Source organism: Hypanus sabinus, chromosome 4 (genome assembly GCF_030144855.1).
Source record: "Hypanus sabinus isolate sHypSab1 chromosome 4, sHypSab1.hap1, whole genome shotgun sequence".
Lineage (NCBI taxonomy): Eukaryota > Metazoa > Chordata > Chondrichthyes > Myliobatiformes > Dasyatidae > Hypanus > Hypanus sabinus.
This window is the reverse complement of record NC_082709.1, coordinates 135,835,612-135,858,674: the sequence shown is the minus strand read 5'-3', so window position 1 is coordinate 135,858,674 and position 23,063 is coordinate 135,835,612.

Sequence of the window (23,063 nt, the reverse complement as noted above, 5' to 3'; positions counted from 1 at the left end):
TGAAAGTAGCCTCTTATGAGTGCTTTGACTATGCATACCACATACAAACCTAAGCCTTAAAAGATCAGAAAGTCCATATCAAAAATTACAGTATTGGGAAATTTTGCACAGTTCTGAAATGGATTCAGAAATGCTTCCATCATTTGACTAGTTCCTTTTGTGAAATTTTAACCTCTCAGCTATTACTGGCTGTTTATGGCTCAAGTGATTTTATAAACTTGCAACAATTTCATACTCAACAAATCTATAGAATAATTACTATAAAAGAATTAATTAAAGCCTGCCCAGCTAGAGGTCAATCAGAGTGCAAAAGACAGCAAACTGCGCAGATACATAAAAAAGAAACTAAAAACAAATAAATAAGCAATAAATATCAAGACGATGAGATGAACGGTCCTTGAAAGTGAGTCCATTTGCTGTGAGAACATTTCAATGATGGACCAAGTGAAGTTGGGAAGTTATCCCCTTTGGTTCAAGAATCTCTCCCATCCCCATTGAAGATGCAAAGATCATCACCATCTCAAACCATCGGATTGAGCGCATTCCTTCTCTATCACCTGTCTATCATCCCTCTCGCACTGTCTCCAAGCTTTCTCCATTTGTGAACCAAACGCCTCTTCCTCCATCTCTTCATTCCTCCCCCCCTCCCCAGCAATCCTCGTTTAAACTCTGCCGAATCGCCTTAGCGTTAGGATATCCCAAGATTTGATGTTATTTATGTTCATTTCTCTTCTGTTTTTGAAATTTTTACCCAGCCTGAAAATTCTGAACAAAATAAACTATGACCCTATTATAAGCCTCACAAAAAATTTCAGTCAAATGTTAAGGTCTAACTTTAAGTCTTATTCTAACATACTGTCTGATTCTAAAGTAATAACATCTGTACAGTCCAGTGGTAATGGGGTGTTCTCCCAATGCCTTTTATCTAATTCCTAATGGAATGTAATGTAGTGGATTACAGAGCAAGTAGTCAGGTAGTAATGATAAGCGAATGTGTCATCAGAAAATATTAAAACTTCAAGGATAGTGGTTTGACCTAGTTTGATTGAAATTTATGCCCCCATCCAACCATTCTAAAACTCATTATTTGCAGTACCAGTAGCGTTTACTCGAATGAAGATTGATCACATGTTTGTCTATTTAAATTCGATAAATTGGGGAGAATCAAACTGCCTGCCTCTATTTTAAGATGGGTTCAATGCCAGGGTGCTTAACTTATATAGTGCTGTTGCCAATATGTGCAAAATTGTAAACATTTGAATGGAAGCTATGCACTTGCGGGGTGATTGAAGTACAATTTTAAAACTGCAGATGCTGGACTTTCAAAGTAATAACAGAATTCTGGAAGCACTCAGCAGGACAAGCAGCATCAATGAAGAAAGAAACACATTCAGTCTGCTCCTCCACTGAGTGATACTGTTTGCCCTACTGACTGCCTCTAACATTCTCTGTAAATGTTCCTGGGTAGGTCTGATTCCACTGCTTATATCGAGTAGCTAGGATGTTGAGTGATATGCATTGGCTTATTAAAACTTCTTTAGATCAGTTTTAGGGTGGTGATTTACAGGGGAGTTTAAATTAACTTGCCATTATTGGGTTTCCATGAATTACTCCAGCTTTCATATCTGTTTTTTAATTTGCCATTTCCAGATGACTATATGGTTTCTAAAAATGTATTTTGTTGGAGAAGAGGGTTATAATTCATTACTTTCAGTTCCTCACTGCACATTGTGGTACATCAGGTGGCAACCTTGCCATTTTTTTAGTATTTGTCTGTTTTTTACAAGGCCCTTTTGCTAGCTTGACACTCAACCCAGCATGGATGGAAAACATACAAGGAACTGGCCGGATTCGAACCCTGTGACCACTCACCTTGAAGTCTGTTTCAGATGCCACTACGTCACCAACCAATTCATTATGGTAATATGTGTGATTATATTGATTGCTCCTCCTCCAAGGATGTTGTTTGATCTGCTGAATTCCTCCAGCACTTTTGTGTGGTGCTCTGGATTTCCAGCATCTGTAGAAATTCTTGTGTTCATGAGTTGTTGCTCTTCCTCAATGTGCCAGCAAGCCTTTTCCTGTCTATAATCTGTGTATTTATCAAAAGAATTTGTTTGTATCCATTGATAGCTGTAGGAACTTTCACAGCAATGAAAGAAAAAGAAATGTATTTTCAAGTGCCTTATATAATTTAAAGATACCCCAAACTATTTTACAACCAATGAACTGCAGCCATATTATAATGCAGGGATTACGGACATGTTGGATAGTTTAATCCAAGATCAAAGACTCTCTTCAAAACAAAAATCGTGCTAATTTATTTGCACAGATTCCAGAAAAAAATATATGCTTTTTCATGAGATGAGAACCAACAAATGATGGACTTCAAATTTGAGAATTTGATACATGAAAGTGCTGCATTAAATCTGTTAAATGCAGTGAAAATCAATTACCAATTAATTTTATAATAGGAAAAAGGAATGGATGAATAATTCAGCTTTAAAAAACAATTCATAGCTACAAAAATATATCACTCTAAAAGCTATTACAAAAGAAATAAAATTCACTCAATGTGAAGAACAGTTGATGCACGCTGATGAGGCTTTGCACTGTCCTATGATTTGTTCAAAGGTATTTTTTTTATAAGAAGTGCAGTTTTAATTCCATATGTGAGCACTTGAAGTACATTTCAGTAAGGAAGCAAAATGTGACTTAAAATATTAAAGAGAGAACATTCCCATTAATCAGACAAGAGCTGATCATGAACAAGAGAATACAAGGTAGAGTGATTCAGCAGAACAATATAGATGCTTTAATAGAAAATAATTAATACATTGATGAAGGTTAGGACACTGGTTCCTTTGGCCAAATCAAGATTAATGTTATTGATTTTGAAGCAGAGATAAAATGGGAATAGTTAGAGTTAAACTGGACAGAATGAATGATCCTATATCTGAAAGTATGGCTGAGGAGGATTAAAGTTTATCAAGGGGAGATGCCTTTTCTCTGGTGTATTGATGGACCACAAAAGGAAGTAAAATGTCATTCTTTGAAATTAATGGGAATCCTTATTTCTGAAATTCTATCACAAAATCTTTCAGAGATCAATAATATTTTTTTAGGTAGTAATTCAATCTGTTTTCCGTATCTTGGAAAATGTTGGAATATACAACAGAGCACTCAAAATGCAAGTAACTAAGTGACCTGGTTTTCACTGCAGTATGATAAACATGCATCCGTGGACATGTGAGATTCATTAAAATTCAAAGCTCAAAGACAACAAAACAGATTCATTTTTGATGTGTAACGGATCAAACTCTGCTTGCAATCTGTCTCTTGCAGACCAATGTAAGGTAGTCCAGTTCCAGTACAACTATTACCCTGTCATTTACTGATGTTTAAAGAAATCAAGAAATGTTCACAGTACAGCTGTGACTAAGAGGAATAGGTCAGGCAGATTGTAAATCCCAAGTGAACATACTCACTGCTGCATTCCTGCTGTGCTTTCACCTGCTGCATTCATCTAATTTTCTGAATTGGCAGGGATATACAGTGAAGTGTTGAATAGATACAATGAAATATAAAAAAATCTGTTCATTCTGCAGCTTTTACAACCCCGATACTTGCTCTGACCAGCTAGAAGAATGACAGATGGAATTTTATGCAGACAAGTGTGAGGTGTTGGATAGTCCAATCCAAGATCAAAGACACTCTTCAAAACAGAAATCGTGCTCATTTATTTACACAGATTCTGGAACAGGATATATGCTTTCTCTATGAGATGAGAACAAGCCAGGTAAGGTCATATACAGTGAGCAGTAGGACATTGAGGAAGGCAGTAAAATAAAGGGATCCAGGAACACAGAATCATAATTCCTTGAAAGTGGTGTCACAGGTAGATAGGGTTGTAAAGAGAGTTTCTTGCAATGTTAGCTTCTATACATCAGAGTACTGAAGTCAGGAGTTGGGATGCTATGTTGAAGTTGTATAAGATATTGGTGAGTCCAAAATTGGAGTATTGTGTGTGGTTTTAATCATCTAAATATAGGTAGTCTATCAGTAAGATTGAAAGAGTGCAAAAAAATTGGAAGGTTGTTTTCAAGACTTGAGGACCTGAGGTACAGGGAAAGGTTGGATAAGTTAAGATGTTTTTTTCTTGGATCCGTAGAAGACTGAGGGGAGATTTGATAGAAGTATTTAAATTCATGAAAGGTATAAACATGGTTAATGTAGGGGAGCTTTCCCCATTAAAGTTGGGTGAAACAATAACTAGAAGTCATAGGTTAAGGGTGAATGATTAATAGATAGATAGATACTTTATTGATCCAAAGGAAATTACAGTGTCACAGTAGCATTACAAGTGCACAGATATACAAATATTAGAAGAGAAGTAAAAAAGAATAAAATGTAAGTTACCTCAACACCTCAAACAGTCTAACAGGAGAAGGGCTGTCAATTTCTCGGCTATAGGTTGACTCATTATAGAGCCTAATGGCCAAGGATAAGAATGACCTTATATAGCACTCTTTGGAGCAGTGCAGGTGTCTTTATCAATTAGTACAAGTGCTCCTCTGTTCAGCCAAGGTGGCATAGAGAGGGTGAGAAACATTGTCCAGAATCATCAGGATTTTCAGTGGAGTCCTTTGTTCTACCACAGCCTCCAGTATGTCCTGTTTGACTCCTACTATAGAGCCAGCCTTTCTAATTAGTTTATTGAGCCTGGTAGCATCACCTGTGTTGATGCGATTTCCCCAGCACACCACTGCATAGAAGATTGTACTGGCAATAACAGACTGCTAGGACATGTGAAGGAGCAGCCCGCATACCCCAAAGAAGTTCAGTCTCCTCAAGAAGTAGAGGTGACTCTGGCCCTTCTTGCACACAGCCACTATGTTGGTGCCCCACTCAGGTCTATCATCCAGGTGCACCCCCGGGTACTTGTAAGTCTTTACCACATCCACATCTTCACCATCAATAGTAACAGGGAGCAGTACAGGCTTAGTCTTCCTAAAGTCCATCACCGTCTTATTTGTAGTGATGATGAGCTACAGATGATTCAACTTGCACCATTTGACAAAGTCCTCCACCAGAGCCTGGTATTCATCCTCCCATCCTTCTTTTATACACCCAAGTATCGTTGAGTCATCAGAGAATTTCTACAGATGAAAAATAAGATGTTTAAGGGGAACCTGAGGGGAAATTTCATCCTTAGAGGGTAGTTGAAGGGTGGAACATGCTTCAGTGGAAGTGATTGGTGCTGGCTGATTTGCACCATTTAAGTTCTATTTGGGTAAGTACATGGATGGGAATGGTACAGTGGACTATAGTCCAGGTGCAGGTCAAAGGTGATGAGGCAGAATAACAATCAACTAGATGGGCCAAAAGGCCTGTTTCTTTGCTGCAGTGCTCCATAAATCTAGGCTCTTTTACTCCTCAGTCTCACTGTTCCATCACACTCCGCAGTGACCTCGTATTTATAGTAGATGCAGATTTCACGTCAGTCCCACTGGGATCCATTTCCTCACCTCTTTCTAATGAATGATGTCGTGATAAAAGGTTGTGGCCTGAAATATTTCTTAGCTGATGCCTAACCTGCTGAGCTCTTCCAGCATTTTGTGGATGTGCTAATTAACCTTTTATTACAAACCTATAAATTTCCACACCTGTCCTGAATATACTTCTTCCCCCACTTTCTCATGCAAGGACTCCATTTCGATTCTCCCAGTTTATCCTCACTTCATTTTACATTGTACATTTAGGTAAAATCTCCAATCATACATTTTGGTACCTTTTCCAAGTTATTTATGTAAATAGTAGAAAGTTGAAGGCCCAAAAAACTGATCCCTGTGGTGCTTTACTCATTATATTTTGTCATCCAAAAAAAAAGTCCATTTGTGCCTTACCTCTGTTTCCACTTAGCCAGTCACTCTTCTCTCCATTGCAACATGTCACAAACCTGTTGTGTTAAGTTTTTAGTTTCCACAATATTCTTTGATGTAGCACTTTATAACATACTTTCTGGAAAATTAAGTATTGTACATCTACCAGACTTCTTTAATCACAATACATTACTTATTCAAAGGGCACAAATTAATTCATCAAATTTGATTCCTCTTTCTGTAATTTATGTTGACTTTACTTGATTATATTGAATTTTCCCAATTTCCCTAAACTTTAATAGCCACTACATGTGGATTAGGTCCAGGAATCTTCTCTGAAGTCTAACATCAAGAAAGAAGCACACTACAGATGAGCCAAATGGTCACATGAGTCAGTGTTTTGATATCATTCCTAGTCATATTTTGCTATGGTAACACGCTTAAAACATGTCACAATTTAGCACTTGTCAATCCAATACAACATCATTGAAAAGTCATTATTAAAAAGCTGTATCTAGTGAAATTGCTAGAGCAGACAGTATGGAGATGATTAAGTGCTTCCTTTGTCAATGAAGTTCAATTGCTATACTGCTGTAAATGACTGAGATTAAATTTATAAACTTGATTTCCATACTTTTGTTGGGAAAAGTTACTAGAGTTCCTATTTTCAATGCACTTTATATAGACTTCCTTTAACACAATGGATTGACTATGATGGATGGTAGATTGATTGCTGTGCTATTAATCTAGCCCAACCTGTCATTGACTGACAGGATTTTATCAATAAATACCCTGGTGAAAGTACACATACAAACATAATAATTACTGCTCATAAAAACATCAGGTACAGTTGTCTAGCTATTCAGTGTGTCTAATGTTTAAGAATTTAAATATGAGAGTTTTGCTTCTCTGCAAATTAACTCAAATAATAAGAGGATTTAGCCTCTTTTGCAATAAAAAGGACATCATCTGCTTTCATAGTCCTAAGCATGATTTTCACACATAATTAAGAAAATTTTGTGTATTTGTTTCAACAAATCCCAGCTATTCAACAAATCCCAGCTATTTTCATCTTCAGTAATTTATTTACTGTACATTATATACTCTTCTTGTTTGTAAGTTCTGCTGTGGATGAATTAATAATCAGAACTGCATTTTTTTGATTGTGCTAGAGAAGTGGAGAACATTTTGTTCATGAATGATCATTTCATGGTTCCAAATATTTAGTTAATGCAAGCATCTTAATTCTTCATGGGAGTAACTTGGACACAAAATGATTACGACATCCCAGATTAACCTTTGCTTTATGGTGCCTGTTTAAAAGAGAACAGTGCATTCTTTTTGGCAGGGGTTAAAAGGCTTCCTTCCGTGTTGCAGCTTTTTAACAACTCTTTAGTAGTTAAGTTCTGATTTTAACAAGTCACAAATCGATTGTTTCTTAACTTTGTTTCCCCTCTCCCAATGTTGAGGCTCAGAGGATTCAAATTTTTTGTGGCTAATATCTATGCTTTTATCATTTTTTAAACTGGCACCAGGGAGCTGGCTTACTTCTGTTTTACAAATGGATCCTACTGTAATTGCTGCAGATGCTGGAAATCTGAAATAATGACATTAACACTCAGTACTTAAGTATTATTAGTTCCTCTGAAGAGCCTTTGACCAGAAATGTCAACTCTGTTTCTTAGATTCAAGATCTTTGTATATTTCTCCTGCAAGTTGATTCATAACCTTTTTCTCTAAGTATATGTAATTGTTTTCTCATTCCAAACCTTTCACTTAACACTGAAATTAATTTGTTATTTTAAAACATACTTCTTGTAGTTTTCTACCAGCTGCCACTGTGAATAGTTATACTTTATCTCGGGTCTTCCTGTTCAGACTTGAAACCAGTTATCAATCCAACCTGCATTTTGTTTGGGACAGCATCTCCAGGAAAACCAGCCATGGATGTCCACAAGCCTTTGCTGAATCCCAAGCCTTTGCTGGAGTTTTGCTCGTAGTCCCTTCCAGATAAAACACCATACATTCAGATGTTAAAAAAACATCAAAAAACAAATAGATTATTTTGCAAAGTCACTTGGACTTCATCCTTAATAATATTTTATTTCAGCTTTCCATGTGACATAATTTCTCAAAACCCATGTGAGAAGAATTTTGGGGATTTGGTCAGAGATGAATTATGTTATATTGTTTGAACTATATAGACTTAAAGAGAAACATTTTATACTACTTAAATCCACATAGATTACATAGCACAAATTATATCATAATCTGTTGTTTTAAACAACAGACAATTGAGATATTTATTATTGTAATTCATTAGAGGAAATACCAAAACCATGGATAGAATGGAGATACAATATTTTATTAAAGTCCTGCTAACCTGTACAGTCAACTGTAGTTTTGGGCTTTGTTGTTATTTTGCTTGTAGTTATATCTGGGAATATCTAATGGTCAAGCAGGTGGCTGTGTACAATGTACCTTCAGTCGACATCTTCTGGATAGATCATAAAACCATATATTTCACATTTTTTACGTTGTTTACATTTTTTATGGCCTGGAATGTGATTCTGGTACTGTTGGAGCCTGTGGTTTGCTGTTTGGAGATTGTCTGTGTGTTTCAGTGCTCTGCAGTCTCTGAGAGGAATCCGGGAGTGGTTGGCAGCATGCGCGCACCTCATGGTAGGCAGGCAGTGAGCTAATGTTAGACTCCACTTCACAGATTAAAGCTTCCATTGCTTGCTGATTAAAGCGAAGAGAGAGATTAAATCATCAAGGCGAGTGTGGAGGTTGTGCACCGGTTGCTTCTCTTTTGAACGATCTGCTACGGAGAGGGAAATGTCTGCTGCTGGAGCTGGAGAGTGTTCCCTAGGGTTTTCTCTGTTTTGGATGTGGACTTGGACTACAGACTTCATTTCAGTCTTATAGTTTTGTTTATCTTCTGTGTTTTCTGCCTGATCTTTCTTGTTATTTTTGGGTGTGGGGAGGGGATTTGGGGTCAATATGCCTGTTCTGTTTTGTTCATCTTTTTGTGCAGGAGGAGGGATTTGGTGGTTGATATGCTTGTTCCGTTTTTGTTTGTATTTCTTAGCAAGGAGGTGGCATTTGCGGGTTGATGATCGAGCTGCCTTTCTTTTCTTTCTTGGTTTCACGACTCCCTGGAGAACTGAAGTATTTCAGAGTTGCATTCTTTGATAGTAAATGAACCGTTGAATCTTTTGTTTAACTTTTTTCATTATTTTCTTGTAACTTCATCAGGGATCTATAATGATAGGATTATGGTAGCTTTATATAAAACTCAGCATTGCAACTTTGACAATGCAATGTTTTATTTACACCAGGATTAGGATAGATAATAGAATTTTCATATCCATCATGGTTCTTTTGTGCCTGTTGAATAGTCCTCAGTGGCTATACCAGAATATAAAAACAAAACGCTGACTTGCTTTAAACCTGCTACCACCACTGTTTCCAGCAAACATAATGAAAGGAAATCAACATTATTCCTTTCTATTTTATCTGTGAAAATAAATATCAATTTTTCTTAACTGTTAATTCTGAAAAATTACATGCTGCATAAAATATAATTCAAATTCAGTGATGTAAAGTATATTTGCAATCTTTCTGCAACTATCACTTGGATTTATACTAATGTGGAAAACTTTTCCCTTGACATTATCGTTGATAGGTATCAAACAAAATTTCATGCTAAACCTTTTTAAGGAGACCTGGAATTTAAACTGGAAAGGTTCCTAACCTTTCTTATGGCATGGACTAATACTGTTAAGCAATAGGAACCTAGAGCCCATTTGGCAACCCTTGACTTAAACTTGATTGATGACTTAGATTTCAAAAGAAGGGATAATTTTGTCACTATGATTTAATCCAGATAAAATAACTGCAATTTAAAAATTTCAGAGATTTTTGCAATATTTCATTTCCAAAGAAGTAAATCAGTAAGTGAACAAAGGGGAAAGTGTATTTATTCTTTTTCTGATATCTTCTTTAGACATCAGTCTTCTTCAAGCATAAGACCTGTGAAGATGAGTGTCTTCAGGAACATACTGGACATAACCAAACCAAAAGCCTAATGCATTCCCTATTATTCTGGCGTATTTCAACCAGGCCTGCTTGAAGAAGACTAGGACAATGACCACCAATATATCACTGTGTGAAACCTGGGGATTCCACACACTATTATACCACCATCAAAAATGATTACCGTGGCATTCCACACACACACTTTGGAAAGTCCGCTGCCCGGGCTGTACTACTCATGGCATGCAGGCAGAGACTAAAGACCACAGCACCAGTGGTGAGGACCAAGAAGGTATGGTTAAGGGAGACAGAGGAGCACTTAAGGTACTCTTTTGAGTTGGACAATATACAGGAATTCATTTTCAAATCTAACTGAATAACCCACAGCTGTCATCAACTTCATCAGACCTGTCTGGATGAGTGTGTGCCTTCGAAACCATACTGGACATAATCAAACCAAAAGCCATGGATGAATCAGGAGTTTTATGGTCTGTTGAGGGCTAGAACTGTGAGATTCAAGAGCAGTAATCCAGAACTATACAAGAAGTTCAGGTATGACTTTAAAAAAGCCATTTTAAGAGTGAAAAAACAATTCCGATTGAAGAGATGAAAATGGATGCAAATCAGCTCTTGATGGGTTTACAGGCTATTACTTCCCACCAGGCAAAACCTAACATCATAACTGGCTGTGATGTTTCACTCCCAGTTGATTTTGACACCTTTTATACATGTTTTTGAATGGAAAATAATACTACAGCTGTGTGAATCCCTACACCGTCTGATGATCCTGTGATCTCTGTCTTGGAGGCTGATATCAGAATATCTTTTGAGAGAGTGAACCCTCACAAGGCATCAGACCCTGATGGTGTAGCCAGTGAGGCTCTGAAAACCTGTGCCAACCAACAAGCAGAAGTGTTCAAGGACATCTTCAACCTTTCATTGCAGCAAATGAAGGTTCTCACCTGCTTCAAAAGGGCGACAACCAAACCAGCGCTCAAGAAGAGCAGGTGAGCTGCCTCAATGACTATCAGCCAGGTGGTATTTCTATCTGTAAAAGAAGCAGGAGTTTGTCAGGAAGAAAGGCAAAGAAGGAAAAATAATAACATTGCACATAACGCAAGATATTAAAGTAAATTTCAGGTTGTTGTTACCTTTTAGCCTTTTTAATAAATTTAGAATATTTCTCCTCCACTCAAACCTCATTCCTATGTAAGTAACTTAACATGTAGGATTCAGAATGCATTTGGATGTAACTAGCTGTTTTCAAGCATACCAATTATGCAATGAGAAATAAAGACAGAAAATGGTCAAAATAATCAGCAGGTTCAGAAATATTTGTGGAAAGACAAATAGTTAATGCTTCATCTCCATAAGGAAACAAAATTTCATCATTCATGCTGCTTGACCTCCCAAATACAGTGAATTCCAATTAATTGGGACATTGGGTCAAATACATTGTGGCCCATTTAAACAGCTGCTCCAATTAGCTGAAGGTTCATGGACCACCACTTAACTGAGTAACAAATTATTTATTTAAATGAATACATACCAATTTAGAATACTATCAATACTACTAGAGTACTTTAAAACTGTGTAATAGTTTCTAATATTTATCGATAGAAGAATTCATTCAGTGTACGTATTCTTTTGTTTGACAAATGAACAAAATCAGTGCAGACACTATGTGTAGGTATTGAGCTGACTTCATACAATGCTATCGATGATTGCATCTTCTAAATCTTCATTTTCATTGTAACATTCAAGATTATTGTTGTTACCTTCAAATTGTTCATTGTTACCTTTAAATTATTCATTGCTCCAAACTTGTTGAAGTAGTGAAATAATTTCATTTTAACTCCAGGAACTTCTGACACCTCCAAGCCTGAATGCTTGAAACTGCAGTGAGCAAAACAGTTCTGGATTGCCTTACTGCTTACTAATTGCTGAAAATCAGTGCTTTTTGAACACAAGAACATATAACTGCTGCTATTTAAAAACGTTTTGCTCTAAGCATGATGTAGTGTCTAACTGGCACACAAATGCAAATATCTCATTCTAGTTAAAAACTGTTCACCAAGAGTTTGCTACCCCAATGAAGTAGCATAGTGATGCAAATGAATGAAGGGAATTCTAACTATTTTCTCTATTAGTTTTAGTTCTTTAAGAGTTGTCCCAAATAAGTGGCTGCCCCAAATAACTGATGGACTAGTTAACCAGTTAACCATTGTATTTCCAACATTTTCAGCTGTTAATTATTATTTCCAGCAAACATGTGCATGGCTGGAGGTGACTAGTGGGGTGCCACAGGGCTCTGTATTGGGACCACAGCTCTATACGATTTATGTCAACAATTTAGATGAGGGCATTGAAAACTATATCAGCAAGTTTGCTGACGATACTAAACTGGGTGGCAGTGTGACATGCGAAGAGGACGTTAGGAGAATACAGGGAGACTTGGATAGGCTGGGTGAGTGGGCAGATACTTGGCAGATGTCATTCAATGTGAATAAATGTGAAGTTATCCACTTTGGAAGCAGGAACAAGAGGACAGAGTATTGTCTGAACGGTGTAGAGTTAGGTAAGGGAGAAATGCAAGGAGTCCTAGGAGTCCTAGTTCACCAGTCAATGAAGGTGAATGAGCAAGTGCAACAGGCAGTGAAGAGGGCAAATGGAATGTTGGCCTTTATTACAAGGGGAATTGAGTACAAGAGCAAGGATGTCCTTTTGCATTTGTACAGGGCCCTGGTGAGACCACACCTGGAATATTGTGTACAGTTTTGGTCTTCTTAAGGAAGGACATTCTGGCAATTGAGGAAGTGCAGCGTAGATTCACTAGGTTGATTCCTGGGATGGCAGGGCTGTCTTACGCAGAGAGATTGGAGAGATTGGGCTTGTACACGCTGGAATTGAGGAGATTGATGGGGGATCTGATTGAAACGTTTAAGATAATTAAAGGATTTGATAGGATTGAGGCAGGAAATATGTTCCAGATGTTGGGAGAGTCCTGTACCAGAGGGCATGGATTGAGAATAAGAGGTCAGTTATTTAAAACAGAGTTGAGGAAGAGCTTCTTCTCCCAGAGAGTTGTGGAGGTGTGGAATGCACTGCCTCGGAAGACGGTGGAGGCCAATTCTCTGAATGCTTTCAAGAAGGAGCTTGATAGATATCTGATGGATAGGGGAATCAAGGGATATGGGGACAAGGCAGGGACTGGGTATTGATAGTGAATGATCCGCCATGATCTCAGAATGGCGGTGCAGACTCGAGGGGCCAAATGGTCTACTTCTGCACCTATTGTCTATTGTCTATTGTCTATTTTTCTTTTGCTATGCAGTTAGGTCCTTATGTGCACATGGGACAAATCAGATCGGTGAGATATTAGCATTTAATTAATGAGGGACTTTGCTATGCTTTAGTAATGGATTGACTACATACTTGCAGGGTATGATTTACATTGGTCTGCATTGGTGTACTTTTGAGAATAGTCTGAAATCTTATAAGGATGGTTTTTTGTCAGTGGCCACTTTATTAGCCATCTCCTGTACCTAACACACCACTGAGTATATGTCTGTAGTTTTCTGCTGCTACTCCCCTTGAATTTCAAGATTTGATGTGTTGTTCATTCAGCGTTGTTCTTCTCCACACCACTGTTGGAACACATGGTTACTTGAATTGCTGTCGTCTTCCTGTCAGCTTGAACCAGCCTGGTCGTTATCCTCTGACCTCTCTCATTAACATGGCATTTTCTCCCACTGTTGCTCACTGATTTTTATTTTTAGTTTGTTTTTCACACCATGCTTTGTAAACTCAATAGGCCGTTGTTTGAGAATGTGCCAGGAGATCAGCAGTTTCTTCGATACTCAAACCACCTCATTTGGCACTAACAGTCATTCCATGGTCAAAGTGAATCAGAGCATATTTCTTCCCCATTCTAATATTTAGTCTGAACAACAACTGAACCCCTTGACCATATCTGCATGATCTTATGTATTGAGTTGCTGCCATATGATTGCATGAATAAGCCAGTGTATAGGTATACCTAATAAAGTGGCCATTGAGTATATTCCACTTAGTTTCTGCATATATCAGTCCAGGTGTCTTTGCATTAGGTTATATAAATGTATTTAATACCATTTATCAAACTTTTTTTCTGATCTAGTGCATAATATAAAATGATAATCAGTGTGATTTAAAAGTAATACTGCTCTGCTCCTTGAAGTTCTCCCTTGCTCTTTGTGAAATAGCTGAGTAATGTTTTATTGATGTCACTTCCCAAAGTTTATCAGCACAACTTTTAAAACCTTGCTACAATTATTTTATTAAAACAAACATCTATGTGTGAAAATCTTTATTGCACCTGTCATACCTTGGTCTTGTAACACCTAGCCACATCTATTGTCTAGAGAGGAAATAAATTGCTCTGAGAGCACCATCAATATCACTTATAAATATATCAAAAAAGGTCCAAAATAGATCAGCCAAATCAAATCAGCAGAATCAGGGTAAGATTTACTGTTGTTCTGTCTTTTTTAATTGAATATTGATTACAAATCTTTAAATCCCCTTCGGTCAGTGATAGGTTTCAACAGTTCTACAAAACTGGAGGAATTTAATGTTTGTCAGAGACCACATGGTAGATTTGTGGCTAGGTACTTTTTTTACACATGCAAGATATTGAACACCATTTAACATTTTATAATTGTACAGGAGTATAGGTCAAGTAAGAAAGAAAATCAATAATTGGCTTATTTCAGTCCAGTAGTCCCATAATTATTGTTCACTTGGTAATATACCAATTATGTGATAACGTAATTAATAGCTTAAAGTACAGCATGACAATACCAATGACAAAAACACATGTACTATCAGAATAATCAAGTGTGAAAGCACTTCATTATCATTAGCTTTACTTGATGCCTGAAATTAATTTTCAAATTCAACTTTTGGCCTACAAATGACATTACAGTTATATAAGGGCCTGAGATCATAGAGATTAATATGGTCCAGTACTCTTACATGTAGGTAATTGGATCTATGAGAGTAACCAATAATAAACATGGTAGAAGCAAGACATAAAAAATTGTCATGAAAGTCTATACAAAAATATTAAGAAAACAGTCATCAAGAGGAAAGAAAGAAGGAATCCAGAGTGTGAAGGGCAGGGGTCATCAAATGAGCAAAAATACAGTGTAAACCATTATACCACAATTAAAAAGACAACTAAAAAGATTTGATCAGTTTAATTATGTGTTAGGAACAAAGAATTGCACGTTTCCTTTGTATAAGAAATGAAAAGAATGTGCTTTATATATTTGTAATAATTTGAAATAACGTTAAAGATGGAGCTAATATATTACAGATATAAAAGCAGTAATAAATGTCATCTATAATCAGATGGTTCTCTAAACAGAGTTTATTGAATCAGCTACCTCTTTAATTCAAAATAAAGTCATAGAAGTAGACTATTTGTTGATTTATTGTCCATCTCCTTGATATTCATCATCTTGCTTTCATTTCATGGTAATGTAATATTTATTATCGTAATCTATAGAAGGTGTTATGGAGAGTGTTAATGGTAAAATTGAAACAAAAAGACCGAAGATAGTGATGAAATTTGGTTGCTGAAATATAGGCTGAATGTGAACATAATAGCACTTTACATTTATGTTGTGCTTTCAGTATTGAAAAGCAAATCTAAGTTCTTCAAAGGAGGATTAACAGATAAAATGGGAGCAATGCACACAAGATGCTGGAGGAATTCAGCAGCCCAGCCAGCATCTATGGAAAAGAGATGCTTTTGTCCGCTTTCATGCCAAGACCCTTCTGCAGGACTGGAGAGAAAAAAGAGATAAAATGGGAAACTGTACCACAGGGCACCTTGGTCAAAGCAGCAGGGTTTACAGAGTTTTGAAGGAACAGAATCAGAGAGTTAGGAAGAAAGTGTAGAATTCAGTGTTTCAGCAGTTGAAGGCACAGTGATGTTGAAGGGATGCTACAATGACAGTTGACACCTGTAACAGACCATAAATTAATTTAATTAATTAAAGGTAATAAAGTAATTAAAGTTGTGAAGAACTCTTGTGGTGGAATTGCTGAGAGGGACTGCAGAGGAAGTTCATTTAATAGCCAATCTGATAATCAAGATAAGAGATCATACATTTCAGTGAAGAAAAATGTTTGAGTATTGTTTTAGTATGTTGTAGCTGTTTGATTATTTATCCATTGAATAGCACAACCTCAGAAGAAATTGGATTAGTAAAATGTGTATTTTTTTGAGAGTATTAAGAACTGCTATTTTTTCAGACCCATGAAGTTTAAAGTCTCAGTGGAGATACGGACAGTTAGAGTGGCAAACCATCTCATGGATATTGTGACATTTACGGACCAAACATGAATCTCTGAAGGATGCTTGATAGCTGTGATGGGACATGAACACTACCACCTCTTACAAAGTGAAACCAAGCAACATAGGTGACACAAGTCTTCACTTTCAGATGAGCTCAATCCCTTCCATGCTCACTTTGACCATCAGAGTAGAAAGGAACCTTCACAAACTACCACAGCCCCCGATGACCCTGTGATTTCAGTCTTCAAGGCTGACCTCACAGCATCCTTCAGGAGGTTGAACCCAAGGAAAGCATTCAGCACAGATGGGGTATGTGGCAGGTTACTAAAGACCTGTGCTGATCAATTGGCTGGAATGTTCACTGATATTTTTAACTTTTCACTTTGGCAGTCTGGGTTACCCATCTGCTTCAAGCATGCTAAGCATACCAATGTCTAAGAAGAACACGGTAACCTGCTTCAACGACTATCGTCTAGCAGCATTTATGTCCACTGTGATGAAGTGCTTTGAAAGTTTAGTGATGAAACGTATTGACTGCAACTTTAGGAATGATTTGGATCCACTGCAATTTGTCACCAGCACTACAAGTCCACAGCGTATTGGCTCTTCACTCAATCCTGGAACATCTGGGCATCAAAGATGCATACATCAGGATTCTCCTTATTAATTACAGCTCAGCATTCAAAACCATCAGACACTCGAAACTAATCAATAAGTTTCAGGACCTTGGTCTCAGTAATTCCTTGTGCAATTGGATCCTTAACTTCCTCACTTGCAGACCCCAGTCAGTTTGTGTTGGCAACAACATCTCTTCCACAGTCTCCATCAACACAGGTGCACCACAAAACTGTGTGCTTGTCTTCTGCTCTACTTGCTTTATACTTATGACTGTGGCGTTAACCACAGCTCCAATGCCATATTTAAGTTTTCTGGTGGCCAAATCAAAGGAGATGACTAAACAGCATGTAGGAGAGAGATTGAAAATCTAAGCAACACACACAACATGCTAGTGGAACACAAAAGGCCAGGCAGCATCTATAGGGAGAAGCACTGTCGAAGTTTTGGGCCGTGGCCCTTTGTCACGACCCCTATAGATGCTGCCTGGCCTGCTGTGTTCCACCAGCATTTTGTGTGTGTTGCTTGAATTTCCAGCATCTGCAGATTTCCTCGTGTTTGCAGATTGAAAATCTGTCTGATTGGTGTCACAATAACGACCTCTCGCTCAATGTTAACAAGACCAAGGAGCTGATAATAGACTTCAGGAGAAGGAAACCAGAGGTCCATGATCCATTCCTCATTGGCGAGTCAGAGGTGAAGAGGATTAGTAACTTTAAATTCCAGGGTTTTTCATCTCTAAGGATCTGTCCTATGAAGAAAACACAGCAGCAACTCTAATTCCCTAGAAGCTTGCAAATATTCGACATGACATACAAAACTTTACTTTATTGTCACCAAACAATTGATACTAGAACGTACAACCATCACAGTGATATTTGTTTCTGCGCTTCACGCTCCCTGAAGTACAAATCAAAGTAAATATAATTAAAAATCAATTTATAAATCATAATTAGAAAATAGAAAAGGGAAAGTAAGGCAGTGCAAATCAGGTCCAGATATTTGGAAGGCACAGCCCAGATCTGGATCAGGATCTGTTCAGCAGTCTTATCACATTTGGAAAGAAGCTGTTCCCAAATCTGGCCGGATGAATCTTCATGCTCCTGAACTTTCTCCTGGAGGGAAGTCAGACAAAAAGTGTGTTGGCTGGGTGGGTCTTGTCCTTGATTATCCTGGCAGCACTGCTCCGACAGTGTGTGGTATAAAGTGAGTCCAAGGATGGAAGATTGGTTTGTGTGATGTGCTGGGCTATGTTCACCATCTTCTGCAGCTTCTCTGTTCTTGGACAGGACAACTTCCATACCAGGTTGTGATGCACCCTAGAAGAATGCTTTCTACGGTGCACCTATAAAAATTAGTGAGGGTTTTAGGGGACAGGCCAAATTTCTTCAGCTTTCTCAGGAAGTAAAGGCACTGGTGTGCCTTCTTGGCAGTGGACTCTGCTTGGTTAGACCAAGTCAGGTCATTTGTGATATTCACCCCAAGGAACTTAAAGCTTTTGACCTGTTCCAGCTGCGCACCGCTAATGTAGATGAGGTTGTGGGGTCCGCTACTCCTTCTGAAATCAACAACCAATTCCTTCATCTTGCTGACATTGAGGGATAGGTTATTGTCTTCGCACCATGCCACCAGGTTCTTAATTTCTTCTCTGTACTCAGAGTCATCATTACCCAAAATATGGCCTACAATTGTGATGTAATCAGCAAACTTATATATTGAGTTCGATGGAAACTTGGCTACACAATCATGGGTGTACAGTGAATACAGCAGGGGACTGAGTACACAGCCTTGTGGGGCACCAGTGCTCAGAGTGATTGTAGAGGAGAGCTCGTCCCCTATTTTTACAGCCTGTGTCCTGTCTGTGAGGAAGTTGAAGATCCAGCTGTAGATCTGAGTGCTAAGACCCAGGTTCCGGAGCTTAGGAATCAGTTTATTTGGAATGATGGTATTAGAGGCAGAGCTGTAGTCGATGAAAATGAGCCTTATATGTGTGTCTTTATTCTCCAGATGTTCTAAGGAGGAATGTAGTGCCAGAAAGATAGCCTTGACAAAACTCAATAAGTGTGGAGTGGAGAGTATATTAACTGATTATATTATGGTCTGGAATGGAAACACCAATGCCCTTGAATGGAAAATCCTACGAAAAATAATGTATATGGCCCAGTCCGTCATGGGTAAAGCCCTTCACAACATTGAGCACATTTACATGGAGCACTGTCGCATGAAAGCACCATCCATTAAGAAGGACTTCAACCACCCAAGCCATGTTCTCCTCTCATTGCCCCCATCAGGAAGGTGGTGCAGGAGCTTTAGGACTCACACTACCCAGTTCAGGAATATTTATTACCCCTCAACCAGCAAGCTGTTAAATCAGTGGGGATAACTTTACTCAACTTCTCTTGCCCCAACACTGAACTGTTTCCAAAACCTATGGACTCACTTTCAAGGACTCTCCATCTCATGTTCTCAACTTTTATTGCTTCTTTCTTTCTTTCTTTCTTTCTTTCTTTCTTTCTTTCTTTCTTTCTTTCTTTCTTTCTTTCTTTCTTTCTTTCTTTCTTTCTTTCTTTCTTTCTTTCTTTCTTATTTTTTGTTTATGCTTGCACAGTTTGATGTTTTTTACACACTGGTTGTTTGTCCACTGTTGGGTGCAGCCTTTCATTGATTCTATTTTGTTACTGAGTATGCCCACAAGAAAATGGTGGTTGTATATGGTTTTAAGAAGTTGTATATGGTTACATAATTAACTTAAATACTAAATTAACTGTGATCTTTGCACTTCTATATTTTTCATTACCTTAAATGCAGTTTGGGAGAATTTTATGTTGAATAAAGCTACTGGGGAATTTCTAATCAGACAACTGGAAATATGCACAGATCTTGCCAAAGTTGAACTCTGCAGCATCATTCTGTTTGAAGTAATAAAAATAACAAGTGGAAAATTATTTTGTTACGGTTACAACATTTAAAACACACTTAGTAGTAATAATAATATAATAATAACTAATAATAAAGTACAAAATACTAATATACTCAATAATAATTTACAAAGGTGCAATAATGTTCAAATCTATGCAATAATAATGTACAGAATAATAAAACAGACTACTGTACTATGATGTGTGTTCTCCAGTCACACAGAGATGAACTGTTGTATATGCTTATTGCATTTGGTAGGAAAGATTTTCTGTAATGGTCCTTGTGACAGTGGAACTGAGTAAGTCTGTTCGAAAGGGTTCTCCGTTACTTATTGAGTAGGTCATGGAGAGGATGTGCCAGATTGTTCATAACGGATAACAATTTGTTCAGTGACCTCCTCTCCACCACTAACTTAAAAGAGTTTGTGTTGTAGCCAAGGACAGACCCAGCCTTTTTGATGAGTTTATTTGCTCCTTTTGAATCACCAGCACCGATTCTGCTGCCCCAGCATAAAGCAGCAAAGAAGACGGTACTCACTACAACAGACTGGTAAAAGATCTCCAACATCCTGCTGCACACATTGAAGGATCTCAGCTTCCTTAGAAAATAGAGTCTGCCCATCCCCTTCAAGTAAACAGTTTTGGTATTGGTTTTCCAGTGAAGTCCTTTGTCATGATGAACACTCGAGGATTTGTACTCCTCCACCATGGCAACTTCTCCCAAAATGTATGTAGGACTCAGCACAATCACAGTCCTCTTCCTTCTAAAATCAATTACCACTTCTTGGCTTTGGCCACATTTAGGAGCAGTCGATTCCTCCCACACCGCTCCACAAACATGTCCACCAGTCCTCTGCACTCCAATTCCTGCCCATCTCAGATACACACAACCACCGCAGAGACATCAGAGAACTTCTGCATGTGACAAGACTCAGATTTGTACTGAAAGCCTGAGATTATAGTGTGAACAGAAAAGGAGACAGAACTACCCAGCTGTACAAACTGGAGTCTATCTGTCAGGTAGTCAGTAATCCAGAAGGTAGTGGATTTGTCTAAACCCATCCTTTGAAGCATCTTGCTCAGAAGAAGTGGCTGGATTGTATTAAAGGCACTAGAGAGAACAAAAAAAATGTTTCTCACAATGCTGCCAGTATCATTAGACCATAAGATATAGGAGTAGAGGTAGCCCATTCTGCCAATCAAGTCTGCTCTGCCTTTTAATCACGGGCTGATCCAATTCTTCCAGTCATTCCTACTCCCCAGCTTTCACCCCATACCCTTTCATGCCCTGGCTAATCAAGAGTCTAACTATCTCTGCCTTAAATACACCCAATGTCTCGGCCTCCACAGCCACTCAAGGCAACAAGCTCCATAGATTTACCACCATCTGACTAAAATAATTTCTCCGCATCTCTATTGAAAATAGACGGCCTTCAATCCTGAAGTGCTGCCCTCTTGTCCTAGATTCCCCTACCATGGGAAATAACTTCGCCAGATCTAATCTGTTCAGGCCTTCTAACATTTGGAATGTTTCCATGAGATCACCCTCACTCTCCTGAACTCCAGGGAATACAGCCCAGGAGCTGCTAGATGTTCCTTATATGGTAACCCTATCATTCCTGGAATCATTCTTGTGAATCTTCTCTGAACCCTCTCTAATGTCAGTATATCCTTTCTAAAATAAAGAGCCCAGAAACTGCACACAGTACTCCGCAAGGTCTCACGAGTGCCTTATAGAGCCTCAGCATCACATCCCTGCTGTTATATTCTATACCTCCAGAAATGAATGCCAACATTGTATTTGTCTTCTTCACCATTGACTCAAACTGGAGGTTAACCTTTAGGTTATCCTATACAAGGATTCCCAAGACCCTTTGCATCTCAGTATTTTGAATTCTCTCCCCAAATAAATTATAATCTGCCTGTTTATTTCTTCCACCAAAGTGCATGTCCATACACTTTCCAACATTGCATTGCATTTGCCACATCTTTGCCCATTCCCCTGAACTATCTAAGTCTCTCTGCAGGCTCTCTGTTTCCCCAACACTACCCGCTCCTATCATTTGCCTATCATCGGCAAATTTAGCCACACATCTATTAATCCCATAGTCCAAATCATTGACATACATTATAAAAAGCAGATGTCCCAACACCGACCCCTGTGGAACTCCACTGGTAACCGGCAGCCAGCCAGAATAGGATCCCACATTCCCACTAGTTCTGTAGTTCTATACTTAATTTAATGTCAGAGAAATGTACACCATATACATCCTGAAATTCTTGTCCTTCGCAGACATCCATGAAATCAAAAGATTGCCCAAAGAATGAGTGATGTTAGAACCCTAAAGCACCTCTACTCCCCCTCCCATGAACAAGCAGCAGCAAAGTAATGACTCTCCCCTCCCCAATTACTTCTGCAAATAAAGCCTCAGCACCCTCCACCCACCAAGCAAGCAACTGCAAAGCCCCCAAGAAAGACCATGATCTGCAGTACAACAAAAACTAATCAACAAAAACCACAGGCTCTTCCTCTCCCTAGTAAAGGGAAAAAGAGGAGTCCCCTTTCACAGTGAAAGAGGAGACATAACAAAACAACATACTTACTTCTGGTATTAAAAGTTTATTGCACCTCTTTTTTCTGAGTTCTCTGACCTGAGAATCAGCAACAAACTCCCCCCATCACCAAGAGAGAGTGTGATTCACCAAGTACAGAGCCTCCAACAGGTCATCCACTACTCCCGATATTCTGTTTTTCCCCGGAGATGCTTTAGTGGGTGGGACTGGCATTGAATCATCTGTCAACTGGGCCACGAGACAACGGAACCCCAAAGGTGCGCTCACCTTTTAGGCTGTGTCCTTGGGTTGTTGAAAAGTGGCCAGTCGTGAGCCCCCGGGAGCAGGTCCCACCACCACCAAGACGAAGTCTGAGTATAACTCCAGGTCAGAGTTTTCAACAAAACCCCCATCCACCCTGGAAATAAAAAAATCAGCTGCTCTCTTCTATTATATCTTTGTGGGGCTTTGGGAAAAGCCCCTGTTCCCTTTTTAATTGAACACTATCAATCAGAGGAGGAGGGATTGTTGGAGGAGAAATGATAATGATAAAGAAGATCATGTATAATCCTGATACCTAATGTGAATTCAATGAAAGAACTGAACAAGTCACAGGTCACAATAAAAAGTATGCAGATGTAAGAATTCTGATACAGGAAGTCACTATAGAGGTGGTTTTGACTGCACCCCCTGTAATTCTGTGTAAGATTG